At 34.9% G+C, this 21880-nt stretch overlaps 1 pseudogene; it reads left to right on the top strand.

Moving 5' to 3' along the window:
- Nucleotides 1-609: 609 nt before the first annotated feature.
- On the top strand, nucleotides 610-12781 carry LOC120117810 (annotated as a pseudogene).
- Nucleotides 12782-21880: the final 9099 nt, after the last annotated feature.

Here is a 21880-nt window from a genome sequence, read left to right as displayed (position 1 = left end):
ACTAGCAGAGGCTGCATGGGCAAGATGAAGGTTACTGATATTGGGAGTCCCTTCAAAGACAACAATGGCAAAACGATAGTTGAAATTGGAGACCATTGATGACGAATTCAAGAAATAGACAAATGAACTCCACGTAGTTCCTATCAATTGAGGGCTCCAATGATGTATTCGTTGGGAACATGTTCAACAATAGATAAATGCCAGAGATGTAGTCATTCGAGACTTGTTGGACCAGCACAAAAAACAACTCAACATTTGCACGGTTCATCCAGAGAAGCCGGAGCAGTTCAACAGGTTATTCGGCCGGTGACAAACGAAGGCAGAAGACTAGTTAACATGTCATAACCTGTCAGGATATTTTTGTCTCTTAAAAGATAAAACACTTTTGTCCCCAATAAGGATTATTTATAATAACATGCATGTTTTTGGATTAATGTCTCGAACATTTCATGCATCATGCATTTAGACATATTTTGCATTTTTTATTTTTCCTAACATTCGCATTAACTAACAAGAAACATGTCTCATCAAAATGAACACATACTGGATACACCACCTCAAGCATTGGACACACCCCATCCACATAACACCCACTTGAAAAAGAGGCGAATGGAGGCCAGAATCATTCAAATCGAAGAGAATATGGCAAAACTGCAGAAAGAACTAGAGGATAAGATGACTCGGAACAGTCAAAGTACCCTGGAGTCCATCAGGAAGAACCAGGAGTCCTTGGTCGATCAAATTATGGCCAAGTTATTGGGTCTCCAACAAGTCAGTATACCGGGAGCAGGTTCATCTGAAAGAGTCAACATACCACCAACCCCACAAGTGGTTGTCTCACCCAGGATCTTACCCGGATTACAAGGAGACTCATCTACTATCAAGGGGAAAGCCATATCTGGTGAAAATATACAACCTTCCGCAACCAACACTGACAATCATCCGGAAGACTATCATATCTCGGATTTTGACGAGGAGGATAAGGCAAAGAAGATGGAAGAGGAGATCAGGATGTTAGAATATCAGATGAAAATGGTCCAAGGGGACCATGACTATTATGGAGTGGACGCAATGGAGCTGAGCCTGGTTCCAGATTTGGTGCTTCCACTAAAGTTTAAGGTCCCTGAGATGGGAACAACTATCCCTCAGCCCACATCACTATGTTCTATCGGAAGATGACATGATATGGGGGAAATGACCAACTCCTGATCCACTGCTTCCAGGAGAACATGTCCGGTTCAGCTATCCAGTAGTACAACCAGCTCAGCCGAACTTATATTAAGATATTGAAATGCTTAACCAAGTCTTTCTTGGGGCAATACAAGCATATTAACGATATGAGACCGGACCGGGTTATGCTACAAAGCTTGGAGAAAAAACACAACGAAAGTTTCCAACAATACGCATAGCGATGAAGGGATTTGGTTGTGCAAGTTCATCCACCTTTGGACGAAAAGGAAACCATGAAGCTGTTTGTACAAACCCTGAAGGCACCTTACTTCGGGCACCTAGTGGCAATCATATCGGGAAGTTTCTCAGATCTAGTTATGGCTGGTGAGATGATCGAGCTAGCTATAAAACAAAGAAAAATTAAGGGAAATGACCCCAGTGAGAAGCCTCCAATGAAGAGCAAAGAGCAAAAGATCAACAATGTCAACACCTACAACGCTAACAAAGGTGTTACGATCTCAACCACTGTAGCTGTACCATCCGGTACTTCTAAACGAACTTAGAGAGAACCAAGGAATGAAAGGGAATCTTACCTGACTAATCTGGGGATTAAACCATATAATGTCTTCTATAAAAAGACTCGCATCAGTCCAATCCCAATTATATATGAAGAGTTGCTCCCAACGCTAGTTGAGAAAAATCTTGTGACTTCGGTTCAATCCAAACCTAGAGAGGCTCCATATCCTGAAGGCCATGATATTAACGCCATATACAACTATCATATTGGGAGCTCAGGGCACACCACTGAGAACTATGGGGCATTGAAACGTAAGGTTCAAGATCTGATTGATTCAGGGGCATTGACTTTCAATGTGTAATGGGGCATTCTGATCGAGAGTCGGATGGGGCATCCATCAGGAATTTTGTTGCATTTTCAAGCATATCATCTTGTTTGAATTTGTTTTCTTCCTTTTGTACTTCTTATGTGTTAATTTTTTTAAGTCACTTGACGTTCAAACATTTTTAATAAATGCCTCCTTATGAGGAAATGAGAAAATTTTAAATTCCTTGAATATCACCATAATTAAAGATTTTTAATAATTGAGGTTGTAAATCTTTGACAAATGACAAGATTGAACCCTGTAAAACAAAGACCCCTTGGTCCTAATTTAAAAGATACATCAGACTACATGCTCTTCTCTTACAGGGACCGAGCTGGTTTTTTCTTCTCATGAAGAGTCCATCAAAGGTTTGTTATTCAGGTATATATTAGGAGCGGATAAAATGGGGCATCTAGTACCTGCAATTGTAAAGCTAATTGGTTTATACTTCTGTTAATGACGTTCAATGATGATCAGGATCTTCTCAGATGGAATGATCAAGTAGGTGAATCTAGTTTATGTCAGTTTCTTGGGAATTGAACTCTAACGATGAGATTTTATGACTTTCAAAAACACCTAGACTATAACAGGTTTTTCTTAACAAACTTAAGAAATTGGACCCGTATACCCACATTATAATATTATATATATACAATAAAGCTTGAGTTGTCCCTCTAAAGCAATTAGTTAAACGCACCGGCTTTATGGAAAAGATTCAGCTAACCTGATAAAGGTGATTATAATATACAATAAAACTTGAGTTGTCTCTCTAGAGCAATTGGTTAAACGCCCCGACTTTATGGATTCAGCTAGCCAGACAATGGCAAATTTAAATAAGGAGTTTCAGTAAAAATGGACTAAGGGAGTTAAGGAACACCTGTTATAGTCAATTTCACATGAGCACTCAAGAATTTCATTTTTAGACCGATATTTATGCACTGCCTTTGTTAAAAGAGCCTACGAAGCTTGAACAAATGAAAGATTTCAGAGAACTGAAACAGAAGTGTTCTGAAAAGGTCTAGCCATTGATTTTGCTAGTTGTTTCATTTTGTTCGCCTCCGATCAAAATGCCAAATCAAGAAAGAAGGGCATGCCATAATCTTCACGATGATCGAGTCGATGAAATAAACCTTAATTTAAATAACTCACCTCTAAACCAACTTTTCGATCTTGATATTTGTTAAAGGTTTGCAGTTATCAAAGATTAAAAAGAGCATTTGATTCTTTTGATATCCAATGAACTCATGTTTTATGATTTGCTTCAATTGTGAAACCTAGAAGAAGGCAATATTTTTCAAAACTTCTTTTGATATTTTTCAAAATTTTGAAAATTCAAAAGAAGAAAAGCATTTTCAAACAAGATAAGTTCTCTGGAAGCATGTCTTGGAAATCAACGAATATCTCTCCGAAGCTCAGGATTGAAGATGGGGCAAGAGAAGCCAATTTTTTTGGGCAAAATTTGTTGGAGCAAGGAAAATAAATTGTCTTAGGTTGAGGTTTGCAAGAGTACATCCTGAACTGAGTCAGAGATAGAATGAAGACTGCTCATGCAATTATTCCCTTCACATATCAACATTCTGTACATTGGATTTAAGCATATTGAAGAATCCAATATCAAGAATCAGAAATTCAAGAGTCCAGCATCAAGAATCGTCGAGACTGACAAACAAAGATTGAGATTTCTCTCTAAACCCTAAAATAACATGTTTCACATATACATTTTAGGTATACATAGGAGCATCACATCCATAGCATCGCATATGTGCATAATTTTTCAGATTCATACTAGAGTCAATTTCAACTTCACAACGAAAGATATTGAACTAAAAAAGAAGTGCAATTTACAAGTGTGGATCTGAACTTCACAACGAAGAACATCCAATTAAAAGCTCAATTTCACAGGGAATGAGTCATCCACGATTTCAACTTCACGAAGAAGGATATCGTGTCCGATGAAGTGATTTAGTGTCACAACAAACATGTCATCCACAGATTTGACTTCCTTAAGTCAACGATTAAAGCTTCTGAAAGGATTTCTTTAACATGCATGAACAAGCAGATTATCGATCACCTTTGAGATTGTTCCTCTCGAAAAAAGGGGTTGCCTCGCTCAAGACTAATTTACTCAAAACAAAGTTTGGTCTCTCTTAAGACAATTTCTCTTAAAAAAATTTGTCTCTCTTGAGACAGTTTCCCTTAAAACAAATTTTGTCTCTCTTGAGACATTTTCTCTTAAAACAAATTTTGTCTCTCTTGAGACAGTTTCCCTTGAAACAAAATCTTTGACTCTGTTTTCCTTGAAACAAATACCGTCTCCCTTGAGACAGTTTCTTTTGGAACTAAGTTTTGTCTCTCTTTAGACAGTTTCTCTTAATAAATCTTGTATCTCTTGAGACAATTTCCCTTGAATCAAATTTTGTCTCTCTTGAGACAGTTTCCCTTGAAACAAAATCTTTGAATCTGTTTTCCTTTAAACAAATTTCGTCTCTCTCGAGATAGTTTCTTTTGAAACACCAATCTTTGAATATGTTTTCACATGAAACAAAATTTTGTCTCCCTTGAGACAGTTTCTCTTGAGAAAAAAACCTTTGAAATGTTTCTCTTGAAATACAAAACCTTCGAGTTCGATTTCACTCAGCTCATAGGCATAGTAAATTTACAGCATAGCTCAAGGCAAGAAAGGCTATATATCAAAACTGACGAGTTCGATTCCATTCAGCTCGATGCCATCAACCACATGATAACAGCAAATAACTACTTTCCGGTTAAATTTTTCACACTGAGGTCTTTAAGTCAAGAAGAAGACCCATGTCAAGAATGGAAAACAAAAAGCCATTTTCTGATTTCATATACGATTCCAACTTCCCAGTGGAGGGTATCATACCCCAACAGATGGACCCGACTTAGCAACTAAGGAGCCATTCACAACACAACCTCATGAAGAGGGAGTCATTTCAGGATTCAATTCAAATTGACAAACAAGTTTCAACATCCGATTTCAACTCTACGACAGAGGATATTCGATATGGCCGAAATTTATGTCTTTTAATCTTTTCTTTATTTTCGTTACACAATAATGAGCAAAGAGGGGCAGCTGAAGACACTTAATTTCGTCCTTAAAATGTTATTATATTATAAATTAATTATTATTTATTTACATTCTATTTTCTTTTTTTCAGGCCCAATTAGTGCCCCAAATACAAGTTCACATGCATGGCCCAGCAGAATACCCCGGTCCAACCCAGACCCCAAACACACACGCAGACAACGAGCTAGGGTTTCCAGAACCCTAGCATTCCAAGCGGTGCTGTATCACCCATGACCAAGACCTCCACAACTGCACGTTACGACCCTCTAACAACCCGCAATCATCGTCGTTTTCCTCGGCCACCACAACAAACAGAGCAGATTGTTATTTCGAATAGGACTTCAACAAACACACCGAGTTTTACTCGAATTCAACCACTAGAAAAAACCTTTTTTTGTATTATAAATGAAGGTTAACAACACACGAATCATGGAGGATTTTACAGAAGCAAATACACACAAATCTTATGAGTATTCGTTAGTAAAATACGAGCAAAACAACCTCAGATATCCACATTTTGTAACTGTTTCGAATCAAAATAAAGGGTAAAAAAATCATACCTTTTTCGTTTTATCTTGCATGTGCATTTACTTCGTCGTTTTGTTTCGAATAACACCCAAAAAAAAGCCTTTTTGGCCGATGAACAAGGTGAGGCCCTTGTTCTCGAAACTCTTTTTGCAGATCTACACATTTCTAAAGCGATTTTTGAAAAATAGTTTGGATTTTTAAAGGGAGAATCCGAAAAGCTTTCAGAAAATAATTTTTTTTAAAATATTAGCCAGCCGGAATCTGGAACATGCGACGGTGTTCATGTGTTCTTCAAGAACACAAGAACACCCAGAGAACAAAGAACAAGGGGGTGAGTGATTCTGGTTTCGAAATGAGAAAGAAATGAGAATTAAAACATGTGTTTTGGCTTTATATCGACCCGCATGAGTCTCGTTCGACCCGACCGTACACGGTAGATCTGCGTGTTTTCACGCAAAAAATGGAAAAATCTCAGTTTGCCCCTCGCACTCCCTATATGCTTACTTTGATCCCGGATTTGTTTTTGAATTGGTCTCTAATTTTGACTTTCTTTTGATTTAGCCCCTGATTCAATTCATATTTTAAATATAAATTTATTTATTTATTTTTCTTATTTTTTATGCATATCACGTTTTATTATTATTTATATTTTATTATTATCATTATTACATATACATATATATATATATATATATATATATATATATATATATATTATTTTCTATATTCCTTTATTCTTAGATTTCTATTTATTTATATTACATTACTACTTTGTTTATTGTTATTATTATTATTATTATTATTATTATTATTATTATTATTATTATTATTATTCTATGGTTACTTTTTTCCTACATATTTCTACTATTTTTACATTTTATTTATTTATTTATTTTTATTTGTTTTTTTATTTATTCTTTACTTTTATTTTCTTATCTCCCTTATATATGTTTTATTCATTTCTTTATTTATATTATCTTCTTATTTTTTTATTTAGTTGTTATATTTTTTTCATTATTTTTTCTTCTTTATTTTTCATTTATTTTATTCATTTTTATCTTTATTTTTTTATTCATTTATTTTTTTATTCTTTATTATTTTCTTTATGTCATTCGTTTATTACTTTCTTTATTATTTTCATTTTTTATCTGACACATCTTTTGATTTTTTAAGGATATTTTCAAATCGATCTGAGATAATTAATTTTGGATCGTTATTTTACTTTTTAAGTTAAACTTACAATTTTCTTACTTAATGACCACTGAAAATTACGTAGTACCGAAAGGGCAGTTAAAGGGTGCTAGCCATTCCTTGACTGTAACCGACTCTCGAATCTGACATATCACTGGAAAGACGTAAATCAGGTAAGAAATAAGGTATTCGATCAACCTATTTTTAATAAAATAAATTATCAGTGACGTCTCCTAATTCATTTTTCTAAGCCGGAATCCAATTCCGAACCCAATCGAAAGACGATTCTTACACATATAAACTTTTTTGAACCACATTCGTTCATAATAAATGTTATAATAATAAGGCGAAGCCCCATCATTTGTTACGTGATAACAAAAAGTACATGAGGGAATCAAACAATATTTGCTACATTTCTAATAGTAATAATAATTTGTTCAAAATAATAATAATATTAATTGATGTACTGTTGAGAGTCGACATCATTCTTGGCAACTAAGACAACGATAGCATAAGTCCCTCACATTTCGTTCATGGGTAGTGAATTCCACGGCCTCTAACATGACGGGAACCGTTATATCCATATTTAAATTATAATTAATTAATATTATAAATAATTATATTTAAGTTTAATTAAATTTCAAATGAGTAAATTTAACTAGATTGCACAAATTAAGCGATTTTAATAGTACAAGAATTATTTTTATTTTTTGAGGTCTCAGATTCGAACACCATGAATGACATTGATGTGAGCGGTTCAATATCAAATCGTTGAAAAGTTATTTTTAAACAGATACTATTTTGTACTTACTCATATTAATAAAAACTGTACTCGAATTTCATATATTTATTTATGTAAAAATTAAATTAAATAAAATTTAAATAATAATTATAAATTCATGAATTCAATTTTTAAACTCAACTCAAACAAATACCAATCTTAAATAGTCAGCAATTTTTTTTCTCTAAAATCGATCTGAATTATTATAATCCCAGTTGGATGAAGAATATATATCCCTATATGGCACATTAATGCTAGCTTTTAAAGACATATGTTTTTATTGTGTATATTTAGTGATAGAATGTAGGAGTTTTCAATTAATTAAAGAATTGAACAAATATTACTTGATTCATATATAAATTCTATAATAATAACTATTTTAATAATATTATAAGTCCAATGGATTTTTATATTTGTTCTTATCTCTTTATGGTTTTTTATATAATCACCGATATTCGATATTTTTTTATGATTTTCTTCTGTTTTATTATAAAATTATTAAAATTATAATTATAATATTTAAGGATGAGAGAACATAATTACAGCCGAGAACGTGTTTCTACGTAATAATATAAGGATTTTTCTTACTGATTGAAAAAGACCAAAACTTCCTAATTTGAAAATAGAAGGTTACTTTCCTCAAATATATCATTTATTAGAATTACATATCAAAATAGAAATCATATTCGATTAATTATCGAAATAATATTTTTTTATTAAAATTTTGAAAAGCTATGCATAATTAGTTGCTTTGTTGCATATGTCATCTAAACGACGAAAAAACAAGAATAACCTAATGCATTTTTAATAACATGAAAGGATTCTAGAAAATGCAGTTGATAGAACATGTTTCTTTTTTATTTTTGAACAATACATGAATTTTTAAAATGAAGAAAAGAAAGTAATAAATAAAAAATAAAAGACTTTTTTAAAATAAATTTACATAACATATATTGAAAAAAGTGTTAGTATATACACAAATGAAATCAAATAACGACTACGTAGGTTTACATTTTATCTTTAGTTATTTATAAGTATATATTAAAAGATTATATTTAACTATTTAAAAATAATATTTAAGCAATATAAGATTCATTGTGATATTTCTATATTTAATATTTAAAATGAGATATTTGGGTAAATTAGTCAAAATCGAAAACTAAATTTTTGCACTTTTTTAAAAATATGATATTTTAGAGGAAAAAGATAAGAGTGAAACGCGGGGACGGGTCCGTTACGTTAAGGAGAAGATTGAGGGAGCGCTAAATGCGCCGATCGTGCATTAAAGACTGTCGGGTGAGAAGACAAAAAGGCTGTGGTTAATACGTAATATCAACTGAGATTGGTGTCCTTTGTCGTCTAAAAGAATATATAGTTCAAGCTACTATCATTAATACCACGGGAATCACCGTTTACACGTTTTAGATATTCTCGTAGTTTCAGTAAAACAGAAGCTGTAAGAAGCCTTGAATTTCCCGTTGAAGTTTCAAACTCCCCATGCAAATCTGGAATTCATTTTTTGGCTGCTAATAAAATAGATTTCTTTATAGAAAGGTAAAGAAAATCAAATAAAGTGAAGAGAAAAGAGGAAAACCCGGTCTCCAGTTTTGGCACTGTCCAGTGCCCACCTCTTGGAGACGATTCCAAGCTTACTTTCTGAGAATTTTCGTTTTTTCGTCCTTGTTTTCTTGTCAACCAAACAGAAGATTGAAGAACAAGAGTTCAATGACCGAAAATCGTACGTATATCTTTCTCCGGTTTTATTTGACCATTGATCTTGAGTTTCTTGTTGTTTTGCCTTTCCTCTGTATCTTTCTGGATTTGCATGTCTAATTAAGGGAAAGATGAACAAGCGAAAGAACTAGCGTTAGATCGATAATTGAAAAATACGAATCGGTCTTAATATCCCTTTAGTAATCAATAGAAATTTCAATTATTCAACAGTTTATCTCTTGAAACAATTTGGCTTGTTTGGTACATCTCTAAGCTCCTTTTGCTTGGATTATGTTTCGGAATTTTCCAAGTTACTGAGTTTTTCATTCATGCATTAGTGGAGTTTCATTTTGACTAATTCAGGGACCGGGGAACGCAATGCAGGGGATGATATTACTGTTTTAATCAGTTGACAATCGGTCGAGTGGTTTCTCAACGAGGCATGAACTTAAATCTCTGCTTCAAGTGGATACCAGGAAATTGATATGGCTTATAGGGATAACGTTTGCTGTGATTATAACTTTCCAGTATCTTGAACTTCCTCCATACGGGAATGTTTTTTCGTCATTATTTCCTTCCGGTAAGGTTTCAGTTGAGGAACAAAGTAACTTCTCAGATACCGGTCCGTCATCTGCCAAGTTTCGTTTGAACTTCAATGGTACAAAAGCTGCTAACGAGACAGCTCATGATGCTGAGGAACAAAGTCGCTTCTTGGATATCGGTCTGCCATCTGCCGAATCTGGTCTGAACTTTATTGGTACAAATGCTGCTAATGAGACAGCTCATGATGCTGAGATCTTTGAAGGGAAGGACATATATTTGGATGATGATGTTATATCAGAAGCAGATGTGAGCTTGAATAAATCTTCTGCTTTTGACGAGGGTACCAAAGATTGGAAGGAAACTTCAACTGCTGAACTGGTTGAGTTAAATACGAATGCAACTGTGGACAAAGGGATAGCATTTCTTCTACATCAGAACAAAACAGGTGCTGTTAATGAAACAGCTAAAACTAATGATGTTGGGGCCTCAGAAGATGGTTTCACATTAGCAGAAGTAGGCTTGAATAAGTCTTCTACATTAGATATGGATATCATTTCTTTCAGGGAAGAATCCGAGGACCTACACAAAACTTCCACAGTGAATTTCCCTGGAAGTTCCAATAATTCAAGTACAGCCGAAGATGTTGGCAAAAACGATGAAAGTTTTTCTTCAAAAAATGGTACCGTTGATGTCAGCACTTCAAACAACAATATTGGGAATGAAAGTATCGGTTTATCACTGATAAACACATTGTCCTCAGATATGGGCCTCAGTACCTACCTTGAAAAAGTTGTTGAGACAAATGTCAGCATTCCTATTGTTTCTTCCAATTCCAGTATATCTTCAGTACAGCAACATGCAACACCAAGTTTAGAAAAGAATGAAAAATCGAAAGAGATGCAAAAAAGTTTCACCAAATCAGTTGATGATCCTGCTCCCCTCAAGGCTCCCAAGATGAAGGAAAAGCCTGAGACCTTACCTGCACTAACTACAATAGCTGACATGAACAATTTGGTTTATCAGAGCCGTGTTTCATATGAATCCAAGGTATGCTCATACATTTTGATTTCCCTTATTACAAAGGGATATGTTAGTTCTATATTTCAATGTTTCTTTTTTATATCCATTGTTTTTGTAGACACCAAGATGGCCTTCAGAAGCTGACGAAGTTCTACCAGAAGCAAGATTGCTGATCGAGAATGCACCCATTATAAAGAACGATCCACAACTTTATGCACCTCTTTATCGGAATGTTTCTATGTTCAAAAGGTAGATTACCACTCCATTTTTCTCTTTCAATTTTAACTCTCCACCAAAATGTATTACAAGGAAAAGCAGAGTGCTGGTTGAATTGAGAATGGTAAGTTTGCGGTAAACAGAACTAGTTACTGGTGTGCATAAGGTATAAACAGTATACATTATCATTTTCAGGAGCTATGAATTGATGGAAAACATACTCAAAGTATATGTCTACAGGGAAGGAAAAAGACCAATAGCACATGCGTGGCCTCTCAAGGGTATTTATGCCTCTGAAGGATGGTTCATGAAGCAGCTGGAAACTAATACAAAATTTGTCACTAAAAACCCAAGATATGCCCACTTGTTTTACTTGCGTTTTAGTTCCGGAATGTTAGAGGAAACCTTGGATGTGGCTGATTCTCACAGTCATAAGCCCCTTATACAGTATTTAAAGAACTACGTGGATACGATTGCAGCAAAATATCCTTTCTGGAATAGAACTGAAGGAGCTGATCATTTTCTGGTTGCTTGCCATGACTGGGTAATGCTTTTCATGCTTTCAATACATTTGGGTGTTCGGAATTGTTCATAAATTTCAAATAGTCCATCTATTTTTACATACCACTAGTATTTCAAATACCTTAGTGTACATGGCATCTATTTTACTTATTAGAAGTTATTGCCAAATGATTGATTTTTCTCCACTATAAATTCTTGTCTCCCTGTTTTTACCTCGACCTCTGTATACCCTTTGTATGCTTGCAAATCAATGGCTGCATTGTTTCATTTTTCTTTTAGAGACCAATAGTTTGATATTTTTCATACAATGATGCAATTATTCTCTGTTTTTTCTTCTTATTGGAACTATCTTCTAATAAACACTACTTTTCTCAGGCACCGTCTGAAACAAGGGAACCCATAGCCAATTGCATAAAAGCCCTCTGCAATTCGGATGTTAGAGAAGGTTATGTTTTCGGCAAGGACGTGTCTCTTCCGGAGACTTATGTCCGGAATCCAAAGAAACCTCTTAGAGACCTCAGGGGCAGCCCTCCATCTAAGAGATAGATCCTGGCTTTCTTTGCAGGAAGCATGCATGGTTATCTAAGGCCAATTCTGTTAGAACATTGGGGAAACAAAGATCCCAACATGAAAGTCTTTGGCAAGATGCCTAACATGCCTAATGTTAAGGGGAAACTGAACTACATCCGGCACATGAAGAGCAGCAAGTACTGCCTTTGCCCGAGAGGATACGAAGTTAATAGTCCAAGGGTGGTAGAGGCCATTTCCTATGAATGCGTTCCAGTGATCATATCCGACAATTTTGTGCCCCCGTTTTTCGAGGTTTTGAACTGGGAATCATTCACCGTATTTGTTTTAGAGAAGGATATTCCAAACTTGAAGAAGATCCTGTTATCGATCCCAGAAAAGCGGTATCTGCAGATGCAATAAAAAAGATACAGCAACATTTTCTTTGGCATCCCAAGCCTGAGAAGTACGACATATTTCATATGATTCTTCACTCAGTTTGGTACAATAGAGTTTTCCAAATGAAATCCAGGTAAATGAACTTCAGATTGTGTACGTAGAATAGCAAAAGATGATGAGATTTTCTTTTCTCTATAGAATCTGTTGAAGAATTTTGTTAGGAATTTGTTTTCATATCATCACTATTGTTTAGGGTAAAATACAGCTCAAGTCATTCAATTAATTGTTTGATAATAAACAAGTCATTTTCTCCTGAAAGATATAATTTAGTTATTTGATTAAAAAATGTTACGAATATGTCTCGTCTAAAAATTAGAACAGACACCTAATGTGGCTCGATAAATAATAGTTTTAGTTCTTAAAATTTATATATTTGTATTAAGTTAATCTTAATTTGAGACTTTAATTAATTTAATCATTTATATTTAAAATTTTATCAATTTAATATTTTTTATGATACTGTATCAAATTAAGATTAAATTAATAAAATTTTATGATACTGTATCAAATGAAATCCCGACAAGTTAAAAGTTTCGGGAGAGAATCATAGATTCAAATTATTGAATTATTTTTAGTCAGAACTATATTAATAAAATTATTTCGAATTAGGATTATATTAATAAAAGTATTTTAAATTAGAATTAAATTAATAAAATATATAAAATTTAACTTTAAAATTAATGTTCGAGCTCGCATCTAGTCTACAAATTAACTTGAAGAAAAGTCGACTCTTTGTGTTTAACATCGAGAATGAAATCGTCGAGAGTTGGGCTAACTCTATTGGGTGTTCCCAAGGTTCGTTCCCCTCTGATTATCTTGGCCTTCCGCTTGGGGCAAAATGAAACTCCACTGTTTTTTGGGATCCATTTATTAGTAAAATTTCCCAAAGGCTTGAGGGCTGAAAGTCCAATTTATTATCATTTGGAGGTCGATTATCCTTGGTTAGGCACGTGCTGTCATGTTTGCCTGTATACTTTATGTCAATTTTTAGAATTTCAGCTTCCATTCTCTCTGGGATGGTGAATCTTGTCTCAACTTTCATTTGGGGTGGGTCCCCATATAAGAAGAAGATACATTGGGTTAAATGGTCCATTCTTTGCCTCCCGATTAAGGATGGTGGCCTTGGTCTCATCAATTTTGAGTCAACTAATCGGACACTTCTAGGGAAGTGGATATGGAGTTTCAACTTTCAAGACGGAAAAAGACAGTTTTTGGAGGAAAGCTCTTACTTGCAAGTATAAAATGGATGCAAATTCCCTCATCCCTCATGCTGAGCCACACAGTAAGGCATCATGGTTTTGGAAAAGCGCTCTAAAATCTTTCTCCGCATCTGATGAGTTGGGTGCTATCCTCCAAAATAATTTGGTGCTTCAAGTTGGTAATGGTGACTATATCTCCTTTTGGGGTGACTTGTGGATATGTGAAATCCCGTTGTCCGCAAAGTTTCCAAGAATTTTCTCGTTGGCAAGAGTGAAGTCGGGGCCTATTTCTAAATTTGGTTCAAGAGGTCCCGAGGGATGGTCGTGGTCCATTCAGTTGCGTCGCAGGCTATTCGACTGGGAATAAGCTCAATGGTAAGAATTCATGGGGGGTCCCTAATTTTAGAGATTCTAACTTGGATGAGGATTGTGTGCTGTAGAAAGGCTCAAGTGATGGTCAATTTTCTGTTCAATCTGTTAAGCCGCTCCTTGGCAATTTGAATAGTCTTATTATTAACTAGAAATCCACTGTTTGGTTTGGTATTGTGCCTCCTAAAGTTGAGGCGTTTTTGTGGCTGGTTCTCCTTGTTCGAGTTCCTGTTAAAAAGGAATTGGTAAAGAGGGGTGTGCTGCTTGAGAATGACATGCTTTGCCCTTTTTGTAAGGCATTTGAAAAGTCAGTTGAACACCTCTTCCTCACTTGCTCTGGTGCTTGGTAGTTATGGTCAAAGCTTGCGTCCTTTTGGGGACTCTCTTTGGTTTTCTCGAATTCTCTTCAATCGTTCATACTGTGATGGAATGGATCTTCTCCTTCGCCTTCTTGTGAAGCTGTTTGGAACCCTATTCCCCAGTGGTAATCTGGTCGATTTGGCTTGTGAGGAATGAAGTTGTTTTTAAAACGGTTGTTTTTTATCTAGTTCATCTCTTTTTTATCGTTAAGTCTCGGCTAGTGTGGTGGTTCAAAGCTAAATTCCCTAGCTTTCATGTTCCTTTGGATATTCTTGTGGCTGATATGTCCTTACTCATTCCATTGCCTCGCCAGCTTCGAACATCGCAGTGGTCAAATGGAGGCCGTCTCCGTCTTGTTTTCTGCCATTATGTGTTGATGGAGCCTGTAATCGTTTTAATGGGAAGTGTGGTCTAGGTGGCATCCTAAGAGATAGTAATGGGTCTATTCTTTTGGAATTCTCGACTTCAGGAGGTAATGGTTCTGCTCCCCTTACTGAATTGCTAGCAATTAATTACGCTATTAAGCTCTTTGGTTCCTCGAACTGGGTGAATTGTTTTCGCCTTATTATTGAATTGATTGTTGTCAAGTGGTTGATTGGGTATTAGATCCTGTGAAATCGATGTTGCCGTTTGTTTCGCTTGCCATTTCTCTGTTTGAGGTCATCCATAGTAAAAATTGGTTCGTTAGGAAAATACCAAAAGTGTGCTATGGCTAAAGCTGGTACTGATCGAAGTGTGGATTTTGTGCGTGTAGCTTAACTGCTCCCTACTGAAGAGGTTGGCTTCTGTGTGCGGGATTGATATGATTGGGGTGTGTTCAGCTTGGTAGTGTTCTAGTGCCTGATGATGCTAGTTTCTGTGCTATTTCAGCAGGCTTGCGGAGAAGTTTGATGGTAAGGATTCAGTGTTTGGCTTTCATAGCACACAACGAGCTTTGCTCTGAATCTCGTCTTAATTTTTTTGTGTTGTGTGGCAAGTTCCCCTCTTTGATTTTACAACAGGTCTAGCATTGGGGCTGGATGTTCTTTATTCAACTGGTTTGTGATTTTGTTTAGTTGGGTTTGTTTGTTTGTTTAGTTGGGGTTGTGTGTTTGTCTAGTTGTAGTGGTAAGTTTTAGTTAGAATATCATCGTTGGTTTGGCGCAGATCCCATATTGGTCTCTTGATTTGGTTTGCCTTGTCAAGAATACTCTTTTTTATTTTTCAATTTAGGGTCGGAGAGATTTTTTAATAAGGTTCTTCTCAAAATGATGTACCCTTATTTTGATCTTAATAAAATAAGTTTTTTACTTATAAAAAAATTAAAATTATTATTATTGTATTAAGTTTCTATTTCGTCTAAACTGTTAGATATGTTTTATCATTGATAGACTAATAATATTTTTTAAAAATACCTTTGTCGTAGAGTTCGCAGTTGAATGATTTGAGTTTTATTTTATATTATTATTTAATAAAAAATAGTCATCGTTGTTTGGTTGGCAACGAAGAAAAGAAGCAGCACAAGACAATGCATGTCCCATGTTCTTTTTTGAAGAAAAAAAAAGCCAAGTTCATTGCTAGTTTATGATACTTTATTTATTTGCGTATATGAACACCGACTCAATTTGGTTAAAATAAACAGACTCAAATGCATTACGTAGTCCGTGTAAACAGCGTGTGTGATATTTATAAATTATTGTTGACTTTAATCCACTTCATTTTTTCTGAACAAGAATTCACTTCATTTTTTTAAAATAAAAAAGTAATTGGTACAAGTTAAAGTAAATAACAACGAATCAATTAGTTATTCTAATAAAATAATATGTTAGATTTTTTGAAAAATAAAGTTAATAATATTATTTCTGACATAAGAAAATATATATTCAAGTTTTAACATTATGAACGGAATAATTAAATTAGGATGATCATTTTCATAATTTTTTATTGTAATAAGAATTTAATAATACATAAATATAGAACAAAAATATATGATACATAAATTTTTAAGTTAAGCATATTCAAATTAGAATTCTCTAATATATTCAAATATCACGCCAATAAAATCAATCATATAGGAATTAAGATTAATCTATATTTATGTACCATTTAAAATTAACAAATTGTTTAAGAAAAATATTCCATATTATTTAAGATATATAATAAATATTAATACAATGTACAGTAAATATTTAAATACTTATATAAGGAAAAATTGTACATAAATTGTAAATTTTATTTTATACTCTATCTATTTTAATTATATTTTTTTATTTAAAAATAAAGTTCAGGATTAAAAATAAATACCATTTATATATTAAATAATAATATACTATTTAAATATAATGGAAATAAATTAAGTGATTATTCAAATTGAGTAAATAAATAAATAAATTTATTCATTTTAATAGTTTAGGATAATTACAAAATAATATCTTTTAAGAATTTTCTTGATTAAATGATAACATATATATTATACTGATATAATTATTTAAATCATAGATCTCAAAGAAAAATAATATTATCTTGTACTATTGAAATGATTTGATTGTTGCGGAAGAAGGCTATCGGATAGAGAAAAATCGCATCTGATAATTTGAGAAAATAAAATTGAAGATAAAGAAGACACAAAATTTACGTGGAAAACCCCTAAATAATATAGGGTAAAATTCACGGGCACGGTAGAAGAATTTCACTATGAGAAAATGTGAATTATAACTTCTCTCGATTGACCAAGGAAAAAACAATGATAATTCTCTCTTGATAAAAATGAGAAAACAACTCTCAAGAAACTCTCTAAATTCTCTCTAGTATTGGAAGAAAACTAGAATGATTTGGGATGGTTTTGAAGCTAAATGAGCTAGGGTATTTATAGTTGAAGCTTAAGGACAAATCTTATAAATACCCTAAAGTCTAGGGAAAAAATTTGGTAATTATCCCTAACCAAATTCAATCAAAGTGTGCTGCCAATTTGGAAAAAATTAGCAGCCCCAGCCGCCCATTAATGCTAGCTGCCCATGAAGAAAACATTGAAAAACAATATTCAACAATCTCTCACTTGAAGATTTGATTGGAACAATCATATCTTCACACCATTCTTTCTACCTTGTACCATCATGTTGCTTATGTCTCTGACAGGCCACAAGAGGATCGACACCAAGTAAATTTATCAGCATTGATCGCCTTTTTCATGAAATCTGCTATGTTGTCTTTGGTATGGATCTTTTGCATATCTACCGTCCCTTCTTCCACCTTTTCACGAATGAAGTGGCACTGAACTCGTATGTGCTTTGTCCTTGAATGAAATGCTGGATTCCTTGCTAGATACAAGGCACTTTGACTGTCACAAAACAGAGAGACATACTCTTGATTGTGCCCAAGCTCCTCCAATAGCATCTTCAACCAAATTGCTTATTTACCGGCTTGTGTAGCTGCTAAATATTCTGCTTCTTTTGTTGACGTAGCCACAACTGACTGCAATTTTAAAACCCAACTTACAGCTCCACCAGCAACTTTGAACACATATCCTGTAGTAGATTTGCTTTTAACTGCATAGTCAGAATCTACATACCCATTAATTAGTAAGTTTGATCCTCCGTAACATAATGCAATATTTGAGGTCCCTTTGATGTATCTCAGGATCCTCTTTACTGTATTTCAATGCTCTTTGCCTGGATTCGTCATGTATCGACTAACCACTCCCACTGCTTGTGCAATGTCTGGTCTTGTGCATATCATAACAAACATTAAACTTCCCACTGCTGATGCATACGGCACTCGAGACATCTCTATCCTCTCATCTTCACTGTTAGGACTCATACTGGAGGATAATTTGAAGTTAATAGAAAGAGGGGTAGAAATTGGCTTACAATCTTGCATGTTGAATCGTGACAAGATCTTCTTCAAGTAATTCTTTTGTGAAAGCCAAATCTTCCTATTACTTCTGTCTCGGTGTATTTGCATCCCTAGAATCTTGTTTGCTGATCTCAAGTCCTTCATTTCAAATTCCCTAGCTAGTTATGCCTTCAATTCTTCAATATGATCTTTGTTGGGTCCTGCAACCAACATGTCATCTACATACAACAGCAATATAACAAAATCGTTATCACCAGACCTCTTGAAATAAACACAATGGTCTGCATTAAGTCTGTTGTATCCAAGGCACATAATGAAGGAATCAAATCTCTTATTCCAACACCTCGGCGCCTGCTTTAGACCATATAGAGATTTGTTCAACCTACAAACCAAGTTCTTCTTTTCTTTTTCTTCAAAACCTTCAGGCTGGAGCATGTAAATCTCTTCTTCAAAATTTCCATGAAGAAAAACTGTTTTAACATCTAGCTGTTCTAGATATAAGTTCAATATAGCTCACATTGCCAAAGCTAGTCGAACCACAGGAGAAAATATTTCATTAAAATCAATACATTCTTTTTGAGCATATCCCTTGACCACCAGTCTTGCACGATACCTCTAAACTTGATCGTCACCATTTCGCTTGATTTTGAAGACCCGTTTGTTACCAATTGGCTTCCTTCCTTGTGGTAGTAGTACAAGGTCCCATGTATTATTTTTATGAAGGGCTTCAATTTCTTCTTGCATCGTCATCATCCACAGTGAAACATCTGAGCTGTTTATTACCTCCTTGTATGTTGATGGCTCATCGTCCTCTGTTAAAAGGCAGTATGTAATATTACCTTCTATAACATAATCTGAGTGCCAATTGGGACATCTTCTCACACGATCTGATTGACGAGTTGTTAGAGCAGCTTCAAAACTCTGTGGTTCTTATTCATCATGTGCTGGTTCTGCTTTAGAAGAATCTCCTTGTTCAAACTCAATTTCCACATGTATCTGAGTAGTCTCTGACTTTTCAGCGCTATCATCGTTTTATTTTCTTTGTAGTTTATATTCTACAAAGATAACATCCCTGTTGATGATCACTTTACGGACTGTGGAATCCCACAAGCGATACCCCTTTACACCATCATCATACCCCAAGAATTTGCATTTCCTGGATTTTGGATCCAGTTTTGAAATTTCTTGGGAGTTGTACATCACATACACAATACTTCCAAATACATAGAGGTTTGAATAATCAACTGGTTTACTAGAGGTTTGAATAATCGGCTGGTTTACCAGTCCACATCTCCATTGGTGTCTTCAGCTCTATTACAGTTGATGGAGCTCGATTCACCAAATAACAGGTTGTATTGACTGCTTCTGCCCAGAATGATTTTTCTATGCCTGCATCCCTCAACATTGCTCTTGTTCTTTCTAACAAGGTTCTGTTCATCCGCTCTGCCACTTCATTTTGTTGAGGAGTGTTCGCTACTGTGAACTGTCTTTTGATGCATTCTTTCCTACAAAAGTCATCAAATTCTTCACTTGTGTATTCTCCTCCATTATCTGCTATGAAACACTTGATCTTATTTCCAGAATCAAGTTCCACCCGCGCTTTGAATTTTTTGAAAGTGGAAAACACATCTGATTTCTTCTTAATAGAGTACACCCAACATCTCTTGGAGTAGTCATCAATAAATGAGACAAAGTAATTTGCTCCGCCTAGGGATGTAATTGGTGCTTGCCATACGTCAGAGTGAACCAATTCTAGCACACTTTTGCCTCTAGAATTTGATGTATTGAATTTCAACCAGTGTTGCTTACTTGTTATGCAATGCTCACACAAAGTAAGTGATACATTTGTTAAGCGTGGAAGTAGCTTTTGCTCCACAAGGAATTTCATTTCTTGTTCTGACATGCGTCCAAGTTTCTGATGCCATAGCATTGCAGAATCTGAACTACATGAGGCAAAAGAGGCTTCTGCTTCTAGCAAAGTCTATCCTTTCAGCATGTACAAGTTTGCAGCTATCTTTTCGGCTTTCAGCACCACAAGCGCTCCACGTAACTCCTTCATGATTCCTTTCTGTGTTTCAATCTTGCTTGCATTATTATCCAACAATCCGTAGGATAATAAATTTTTCTTCAGGCTTTTCACGTGCCGCACATATCGAACAACTTTAATTGTTCCATCATACATCTTCAATTTGATGGTTCACACACCAACGATCTCTAAGGCATGATCATTGCAACTATACACAGATCCTCCTGAGACATGTTCATAATGATGGAACCATTCTCTTCTTGAGGTCATATGATATGTTGCTCCCGAATCAATGAGCCATATATATGCATATCTCTTTCTACCTTCCATGGTGGTTGACGCTTCACAGCATAGAGCATCTCCATCATCTGAAGTGTTTGCGGTATTGCCTTGTGGATTGGAGTTTTTATTTAGACTCCAACAATCCTTCTTCAAGTGACCCTTCTTTCTACAGTTATAACACTTTAAATTCTTCTTGTTTCTCGACCTCGATCTATCATGTTTGTGACTACTGCTTTGGCCACGTTCTGTTGATCTTCCTCTCATCGTTGTCAACGCTTCTGTTTTTTGCAGATTACTTGTATGTCTTCCTTGTTCTTACGCCGATTTTCTTCTTGGAGAACAGCAGCTGCAACGTCATCGAAGACTAGATTGATGACATTACTGTTTGTCAAGTTGATGATGAGTTGATCATACGAATCATGTAGACTTTGAAGTAGAAGTTCAGCACGTTCTTGTTCTTCTATTGTACATCTTAAGGATGTAAGTTGAGAAAATAACGTGTTCAGTGTGTTTAAGTGCTCCGTCACTGAAGTAGATTATGACATACGGAGAGTGTACAATTTCCTCTTAAGAAAAATTTTATTGTGCAACGATGTGACCTCGTACAATTTGGTGAGATGATCCCATATCTCCTTAGTTGTCTTCTTCTCCTCGATGCTTGACAATACTTCATATGCTAATGCTAAATGAAAGTTTACCATAGCATTCCCGTCCATTTCGATCTATTTGTTGTCATCTGTGAAATCTACCGGCCTTTCACTGATAGCTGCTAGACATTCGTCTTTCCTCAGGATGACCTTCATCTTCAATTTCCACAATGCGAAATTTCTCCCATTGAATTTTTCAATATCAAATTTCGTTGCCATAGCTTCTATTACGGATAGCTCCCACTATTTCACTATCGTGAATAGTTCTCTGGAACCTTCAAAGAATGGGTAATACCTTCTTACTTTCTTATGTTGAAGGATCCACCTTTTGGTGGCAACCACAAAGACAATAAGCAGATATTACACACTCAAATATGGCTCGGATACCAATTGTTGCGGAAGACGGCTGTCGAATAGAGAAAAATCGCATCTGATAATTTGAGAAAATAAAATTGAAGATAAAGAAGACACAAAATTTACGTGAAAAACCCCTAAATAATATAGGGTCAAAACCACGGGCAATGGTAGAGGAATTTCACTATGAGAA

Source organism: Hibiscus syriacus, unplaced genomic scaffold (genome assembly GCF_006381635.1).
Source record: "Hibiscus syriacus cultivar Baekdansim isolate YM2019G1 unplaced genomic scaffold, ASM638163v2 tig00110321_pilon, whole genome shotgun sequence".
In the NCBI taxonomy this organism is placed as follows: Eukaryota; Viridiplantae; Streptophyta; class Magnoliopsida; order Malvales; family Malvaceae; genus Hibiscus; species Hibiscus syriacus.
The sequence above is the reverse complement of the archived record's forward strand: the minus strand, read 5'-3'. Positions and strand labels throughout refer to the sequence as shown.